This window comes from Lemur catta, chromosome 6, assembly GCF_020740605.2.
Source record: "Lemur catta isolate mLemCat1 chromosome 6, mLemCat1.pri, whole genome shotgun sequence".
Lineage (NCBI taxonomy): Eukaryota > Metazoa > Chordata > Mammalia > Primates > Lemuridae > Lemur > Lemur catta.
In genome coordinates this window covers 44,648,913-44,658,314 of record NC_059133.1, presented here as the reverse complement: position 1 = coordinate 44,658,314, position 9,402 = coordinate 44,648,913, and positions in this window count along the sequence as shown.

The window sequence follows — 9,402 nt, the reverse complement described above, 5'->3', positions numbered from 1 at the left end:
CTGCTGAGAGGCAAGCTGGCATTTGGAGGCTACTCAAGGCCTGGGCTCGTGGAGAGATCTTCACTCTCCCCAAGCTCTCTGGGAAGTTTGGCCACAGCTATTAGCGACCATAACAACTTCCAAACTACCAATTTGCATCAACTTACCATTTTGGTCTTTCTGTGCCTATCTTATTGCACTTAACATAATGTCCTCAGGTTCATCCATGTTGTCGAAAATGAGAGAATTTCCTTCTTTTTTAAAGGCTGAATAGTATTCTACTGTGTATATATCTCACATTTTTTTATCCATTCATCTATTGCATATCTTGGCTATTGTGAATAGTGCTGCAGTGAACATAGAAGTGCAGATATCTCTTCACTATGCTGATTTTATATTCTTTGAATATACACCCAGTGGTAAGATTGCTGGATTATATGGTAGTTCTGATTTTAATTTTTTGAGGAACCTATACACTGTTTCCCATAATGGTTGTACTATTATGTACTCTTATGTACCAATGGTCATGTAATTTCTACAAACAGCATACAAAGATTCCCTTTTCTTTACATTGTCACTAATCCTTATTATCTTTCATCTTTTTGATAATAGCCCTTATAACAGGTGTGAGACAATATCTCATTGTGGTTTTTAATTTGTATTTACATGACAGCTAGTGATTTTGAACATTTTTCATGTACCTGTTGGACATTTGTATATCTTCTTTTGAGAAATGTCTATTCAGGTTCTTTGCCCATTTTTTAATCAGGTTCTTTTCATACAATTGACTTATTTTAATTCCTTATATATTTTGGATGCTAACCCCTTATCAGACATATGGTTTGCAAATATATTTTCCTACTGCATACGTGTCTTTTCACTCTGTTGCTGGTTTACTTTGCATTGTAGAAGCTTTTTAGTTTGATGTAATCCCATTTGTCAACTTTTGCTTTTGTTGCCTATGCTTTTGATATCATATCCAAAAACTTTTTGCCCAGACCAATGCCATGAAACTTATCTCCTATGTTTTTCTTCTGGTAGTTTTATAGTTTCAGGTTTTATGTTTAAGTCTTTAACTAATTTTGAGTTTGTATACGTGTGAGAAGGATTTAATTTCATTCTTCTGCATGTGGATATCCAATTTTCCCAGCATCATTTATTGAAAACACTTTCTTTTCCCCACCTGTGTCTTGGCATCTTTGTTGAAAATCAATTCACTATAAATAGGGGGATTTATTTCTGGGCTACGTATTCTGTTCCATCGGTCTGTGTGTCTGTTTTTATTGCAGTTCCATGATGTTTCGGTTACTACAGTTTTGTAGTAGATTTTCAAGTCAGGTAGTATGATGCCTATAGCTTTGTTCTTTTTTCTCAAGATTTCTTTGGATATTTGGGATCTTTTGTGATTCCATACAAATTTTAGAATTATTTTTTCTATTTCTATGAAAAATGCCATTGGGATTTTGATAGAGATTGCATTGAATTTATAGATCAATTTGGGTAGTACAGACATTTTAACAGTATTATTTCTTCCAATTCATGAACATGGAATATCTTTCAGTATTTATGTCTTTTTCAATTTTTTTAATCTATGTTTTATAGTTTTCAGCATACAGGTCTTTTACCTCCTTGGTTAAATGTATTCGTAAGTATTTTTTGTAGCTATTCTAAATGGGATTGTATTTTATTTCTCCTTCAGATAATTCATTATTGTATATAAAAACTCTACTAATTTTTGTATGTTGATTTTGTATCCTGCAAATTTACTGAATTAGTTCTAACAGTTTTTGGTGGAGTCTTTAGAGTTTTCTATACGTAAGATCATGTCATCTGCAAAGAGAGACAATTTAACTTCCTTTCCAATTTAGGTGCTTTTTATTTCTTTCTCTTGCCCAATTGCTTTGGTTAGAACTTCTAGCACTGTGTTGAATAGGAGTAGTGGAAGTGGGCATCCTTGTCATGTTTCTGATCTTAAGGAAAAAGCTTTCAACTTACATTGAGTATGATGTTAGCTATGGGCTTGTGGTATATGGCTTTTATTGTGTTGAGGTACATATATACCTAATTTATTTAGAGTGCTTATCACGAAAGGATGCTGAATTTTGCCAAATGCTTTTTCTAAATCTATTGAGATGATCATATGGTTTTTGTCCTTCAATCTGTTAATGCAGTGTATCATTTTTTGATTTGCCTATGTTGAAATATTCTTGCATCCCAAGGAATCCCATTTGATGATGGAGAATGATCTTTTTAATGTGCTGTTAAATTTGTTTGGCTAGTATTTTTTTGAGGATTTTTGCATCTATGTTTTTAGAGATGTTGGCCTGTAAATTTCTTTTCTTGTATTGTCCTTGTCTAGCTTTGGAATCAGCATAATGCTGGCCTCATAAAATGAGTTTGAAAGTATTCCCTTCTCTTCAATTTTCTGGAAGAGTTTGAGAAGGATCGGTATTAGTTCTTTTTTAAATGCTTTGTAGAATTCAGCAGTGAAGCCATCAGATCCTGGACTTTTCTTTAATTATTGATTTAACCTCCTTATTCATTATTGGTCTGTTTAGAGTATTTCCTCATGATTTAATCTTGGTAAGTTGAATGTGTCTAGAAATTTATCTGTTTCTTCTAGGTTATTTCATTTGTTGGTGTATAATTGTTTATAGTAGTTGCATATAATCCTTTGTATTTCTATGGTATCAGTTGTAATGTCTCCCTTTTATTTCTGATTTTACCCACTTGGGTTTTCTCTCTTTTCTTCATCTAGCTAAAAGATTGTCATTTTTTAATCCTTTTTTAAAAAACTAACTCTTAGTTTCATTTATCTTTTCTATTGTTTTATAGTTTTTATTTCATTTATTTCTGCTCTGATCTTTATTATTTCCTTTCTTCTACAATAACTTTGGACTTAGTTTATTCTTCTATTTTTAATTCCTTGAGGTATAACATTAGCTGTTTATTTGGGATCTTTCCTCTTTTTTAATGTAGATGTTTACTGCTGTAAACTTTTCTCTTATAACTGTTTTTGCTACACCCCACAAGTTTTGGTATGTTGTGTTTCCATTTTCATTTTTGTAAGATTATCTTTAATTTCTTTTTTTATTTTTTGACTGCTTGGTTATTTAGAAGCATGTTGTTTAATTTCCACACATTTGTAAATTTTCTGAAATTTCTCCTATGATTGATTTCTAGTTTCATACCATCGTTATTAGAAAAGATACCTGATATGATTTCAATCTTCTTAAATTTGTTAAGGTTTGTTTTGTGGTCTAACATGATCTATCCTGGAGAATGTTCCATGTGCACTTGAGAATAATGCGTATTCTGTGTGTATTCTGTATATGTCTGTTAGGTCCATTTGGTCTAAAGTATATTCGTGTCCAATGTTTCCTTATTGATTGTCTGTCAGGATGGTCGTTTCATTGTTAAAAATGAGTTATTGAAATCTGTATTTATTGTATTGTAGTCTATCTCTCTCTTCAGATCTATTAACATTTCCTTTATATATCTAGGAGCTCTGATGTTAGGTGCATATATATTTACAATTGTTACATCTTTTGGTGAATGGATCTCTTTATCATCATACAATGACCTTCTTTGTCTCACTTTATAGTTTTTGATTTAAAGTCTATTTGATTTGACATAAATATAGGCTCCTCTACTCTCTTTTGGTTTCCATTTACATGGAATATTTTTGTTCATCTGTTCACTTTCAATCTCTGTGTGTCCTTAAAGGTGAAGTGAGTCTCTTATAGGCAGCATATAACTGGGTGTTGTGTTTTACCCATTCAGCCACTCTATGTCTTTTGATTGAAGAATTTAATTCATTTACATTCCAAGTAATTATTGATAGATAAGGACTTACTTCTGTCATTTTGTTAGTTGTTTTCTGGTTGCTTTGTGGATCCTTTGTTTCTTTTTTTCTCACTTGCTGCCTTCCTTTGTGATTAGATCATTTTCTCTAAAGATATGCCCTTGATTCCTTACTTTTTATCTTTTGTTTATCTACTGTAGGTTTTTGCTTTGTGGTTACCATGAGGCTTACCTAAAACATCTTATAGTTATAACAGGCTACTTAAAGCTGGTCACAATTTAACTTTTACCACATAAAAAAGCTTAACATTTTTATTCCATCCCCCTTCACATTTTTTCATTTTTTATGTCACAATTTATATCCTTTTTTATTGTGTATCCCTTAACAAATTATTGTAGCTATTATTATATTTAATAGTTTTGTCTTATTTTCACAGTATAGATGTAAGTGACTTACACACCACCATTATAGTATTAGAGTACTCTGAATTGCACTTTGTACTTATTTTACCAGTACGCTTCATACTTTCATAAGTTTTTATGTTAATAATTAGTGTTCTTTTCTTTCAGCTTGAAGAACTCCCTTTAGCATTTCTTATAAGACAAGATTGGCGGTGATGAACTACTTCACCTATTATTTGTCTGGGAAAGTCTTTATTCTCCTTTATTTCTGAAGGACTGTTTTGCCAGGCAATCTATTCTTGGTTGGCACTTTTTTCCCTTTAGCATGTTGACCCTATCATCCCAATCTCTCCTGGCCTGTAAGGTTTCTGCTGAGAAATCTGCTTCTAGCCTTATTCAAACTCCTTTATATGTTATTTACTTCTTTTCTTTTGCTGCTTTCAGGGTCATCTTTTTGTCTTTGATTTTTGACAGTTTGATTATAATACATCTTCGTGTAGTCTTATTTGGATTGAATCTGTTTGGAGACCTTTAACTTTCCTATACTTATATATTTATATCTTTCCCCAGATTTAGAAAGTTTTCTGCTATTATTTCTTTAAATAAACTTTCTGCTTATTTGTCTCTCTATTCTCCTTCTTGAACTCCTACAATTTAAATATTTGCTGTTTTGATGCTTTTCCATAAATCTTGGAAGTCTTTTTCATTCCTTTTTATTCTTTTTTTCTTTTTATCCTTTGATGATATATTTTGAAATAACCTGACTTTGAGTTCACAGACTCGTCTTCCACTTGATCAATGCTATTGTTGGCACTCTCTATCACATTTTTCATTTCATTCATATTTTTCAGCTCCAGAATTTCTTTTTTAAAATATTTTTGAACCCATTACTATCTCCACTTTATCTATCTGTTAAATTTATGATTTTAGTCATTTATTATTTTCCTTATTTCATTGAATTATTTTTCTATATTTCCTTAAAGTGTGCTGAGCTCTCTTTAAACAATTATTTTGAATTCTTAGTCAGGCAATTCATATATCTCCATTTCTTTGTGGTCACCCATTGGAAGATTATTGTGTTATTTCAATGGTACTATATTTCCTTGATTTTTTGTGTTTCTTGTTGCCTTAAGGTAATTTCTGCTCATTTGTTTGAGCAATCACCTCTTGTATACTTTATAGGCTAGTTTTGCTGTGGATAGACCTTTCCCTTTGGTAGGGGGTAGAGTCTGAGGGTGCTTGCTGCGTGGGGTACAGTAGTTCTGGCACAAGTGAAGATGCAGCTGTAAAGTCTCTATAAGCTCTGTCAGCTGAGGTCAGTGTTGCAAAAATTGCAGAGATCTTCAGCAGCCAGTGCTATGAATGTCTGCAGTGGTAACTAGGGTTGTTGGGGTCCTCAGTGGCCAATGGCTGCTATGATCCACCCAATCTCTTTTTCTCCCACTGAGGAAGTTGCTGCTGGCAGGATCCCTCTTGGCTCTGGATCCAACTTATGTACCCTTTCACAATGGTGATACCACCAATAACTGATGAATGGCACCCACAGGTCAGCTATGGAGCTGAGGCCTAAAGCATGGGCACATGTGGGAGAACAATGGCTTTGGGATCCAGCATGGGAATGGTACTGGTGCTTGGGGCATAGGCATCTCACTACTGCATTGGTAACAGTGTGCAAAGTACAGATGTTTGCAAAGTAGCTGGGGAGCTGCGAATGGGAGCACAGGTGTGTGCAGTGTTACAGAAGCTCTAGTGAAGGGCCTAGCTCTCTATAGCAGCTGAACCAGTACCCAGAGCATGGCCATGGGCAGAAAGAGCTTGGCTCCGGGGCCCAGAGTGAAAATTAGTTCACATGGTGATGTCTCCAATGTCTGATATGTGGGTAGGCCCAGAGCAGGCACAAAGCCCAGGTCTGGAATGTGGACATTCACAGGGCAGCCACATTTTGGGGGTCAGGGCCCACACAGAGTCAGGAGAGGTGGTCACTCCTTTCCCAAAGCAACTCCACAGCAGCTGCTTCTTGGTGGGGAGGGGCATACAGCCATGTCTCCCTCTCTGTGTTTCCTTAGTGGGAGTGGCTGTTGGTTACCTCAGTGGCAAAAGATGCTGCTGTCCTTTATGGAGCAGGCTACTGGGACTATGGTTGTTTCTGTGGCATGGTTGAAACAGATAGTTTCTGCCTTTCTTCTTTGTTCCTGGCTGTCTCCTGGAGTCTCGTGTAGTGAGACTCACCAGTGATCCTTTCTGTGTGAATATTCTTTTTATTTTTTGGTCCACTATGCTACTGCAGATTCTTTAATGGACACTTAAGCTCTCTACTTTGGTTTGTGGATAGTTGTATTTGGTTTTTGTGCATGGGATTTGGGTGGGAGATGAAAGCTAGTATCTCCTACTCTGCCATCTTGGTGATGTCACCCTAGTTCCTTTTTTTTTTTTTACAGACGTAAATCAGGTTGTAGAGGGATGGTGGCAGTCATTGAATTTGAGAGTTTCCTAGTGGTTACATCTTTGCAGTAAGATTGCCCTTTTAAGAATTTTTTCCCCTAAGTTAATCCTTTTATTTAAGTATTTCATCCTAAAATGAATCCTGCTAGAATGTTCACCGTGCTCCCATTTGAATACGCAAGCAGACATTTATTTGTTAAGTATTTTCCTATGTGTTTTACAGTACAAGAAATGCATGAGAAATTACTGTTGTCCCCAAAACTGATAATCCATTTGATAGATAAGATATACACATAAAATAATTAGAGAATAGCTTAAGATAGCATGAAATAAAGTACATTACAAACCATGCATCCAATTTAAAATGCTACCAATAGAGACTTCACAGCTTTGAACATGTGTAGATTGAGCTTAGTCACTAATGCCCTGAAATTTATGGGATGCTCCAAAAATCCCCTCATCCTGCCACAGGGTTCACCCCCGACCAAGAACTTAATTATTTTATAATCAAATCATTGACATTTCAGTAATATTCTTTGAAAATATCAACATCCATAGAATAAATTGATCAAAGCTCTGCATCCAATCTGGCTCCTTAGGTAAAATTAGCTTATCAGACTTCTTCCAACTGAGTTAGCAGGAGGGAAGAGTTACAAAACAAGTAAAAGATATGATGAGAGAAACAAGGAGAACACACTCTGAGTTGTGGGCTTTGGACAGAGGAGAGCGGGCCTGAGTGAACCATGACATTAAGGGGTCCTGGGTTGACAGAGAGCTTTGATCCAGAATGGGTGGAGGTGTGGAAAAGGAGGCTCACAAAGAGGAAGGGAGTGAGCACAGGGCACAGATTTCCTACTTTACAAATTTACCCAAGGCCCTTTCTTTTTCACTTGGCTTTAACTTTCCTCTGAGGCTCTCTGTGGCCAGGTCTAAGAAGCCCAGCTTGAGACCCTGTGATCTTTTCTTCTCTTTGAATTGTATTGATTGATTTCCTGCTACTGTGGCTGCTGGAACATCTATCTGGTCAGGCTGCTTCCTCTCATCACTCAGAGGCACTGCCAGGAAGCTGTAGGCCCCAGGACTAGGGGGAAGGTGGGGAGGATTGTGGAGGCCACAGTCCAGCAGAATAAAAGGGCTGCCCTGCCCCTACCCCTGAAGACCTTCCCTGCCACAGCACCTGTCTGGGCTAAGGGCTTCCCTGCCAAGCAAGGGAGACTCATTTCCCTTTCTTCACATGTATTTCCAGAATTTGCTACTGAGACATAATCCCTCAGCAGGTGTCAGAATCCTCTAGTTTCTGACTAGCTTCACTTTCTCTCAGACAAGCTGTCCTTGTGGAGAGCGTGGTTTCTAGAACCAGGCTGCCTGTGTTTGAGTCCTGGCTCTACCACTTACTAGCTGAGTGATCTTGGGCTGCAGTTTCCTCATCTGTAAAAGGGGAATAGTAATAAATAATATCCCTCTCATAGAGCTGCATAGGAAGAGTTCAGCACCATTTCTGAACTTAGTATAGTAAGTACAAACACACAGTAAATCCAAAATAGATGTTTGCTACTATTATCACCACTGTGACTGCTACAGTTAATTACCCAATCAACAAGTGTTAATGAAATAGCTTCTTTGTGCCTACCATTGGGGCTGGGAATGAAACACTCCACTAAAATGAAAAATGATAATGATAAAATAATATTTTTCACTTCCGAGTACTAATTTTGTGCCAGGCACTGTGCTGAACATTTCTAGTGATTTGGGGAGGTGAGAGGGTGAGAGATAACACTCAGCATCTGCATTTCTGCAAAGAGACTCTTTGCAGAAAGTTCAACTTGTCCCCTTAAATTGCAAAGTCTTTCTCAGAGCTCAGAATCAATCTACCTCCTCCAGCCACACTCTCCTGGGTCCTGCCTCCTGCCCAGAGTAGCGCCTTTAGCCCTCCTTTACTTACTTGTGAATCTTGTACAGCCTGCTTTCCTGTCTCCCCTACCACTACCATCTAATTGTAGAAATGGCCTCTCATTTCACTTCTGAGAAGCCATTTCCTGTCATCTCTTTAAAGTCTACCTCTTTCCCACTGACTGTCTCTAATGAGGAGCAGAAAGCAATTGTCTAGCCGTCCTTGTCAGCATAATCAGAAAACTGCGTCTCCTCTGGGCACACCTGGAGTTCCCATGTTGCTGAAAGCAAGTCTCTTCATGTTTTGCCATTTTTAGTGTAACTGTTTTGGTGAGCAGTGTGCGAATCAGTTTTTAACCCCAACTTTCTGGTCTAGTCTTTGAGATAGGAAAAAGATGAAAATAAATATGTTTCCACATTTTAGGGTAGAGAACCCAGTCTGTGGTTTCCCAAGCACTTCTTGCTGTGCCATTCAGAGCTTCAAGCCATTCAGCCCCATAGGCTACAATTTTCCTTATTTGCTAACCTGGTGTTCAAAATTTAAAAAAAAAAAACAAAACTGGTTTCCTTAGTAGCATTTGATTTTGATTTTACTGAAACTTGTGTGGTTAAAAACATTCTTATACTAATAGGTATGTGACCTTTAAGATATCTGTCAGGAAAAAAAAAAATCAAGAGTAGAACCTTGTTTCCCAACTCAGTTTCTTCTCACTTCAGAAATGGGGTCCCTTGAAATGATCTTTTCCCTAACTGTTCCCTGAAATCTTATTTAAGCCCCTCTTTTCTCTTCTTCCCACTTCAAGAGGGGTTCTGAGTCACTTTCCCATTACTGGAAATGGTGGATACTGGCCAAAAACTATTTTTCTAGGTTTCAGACCTTGCCTG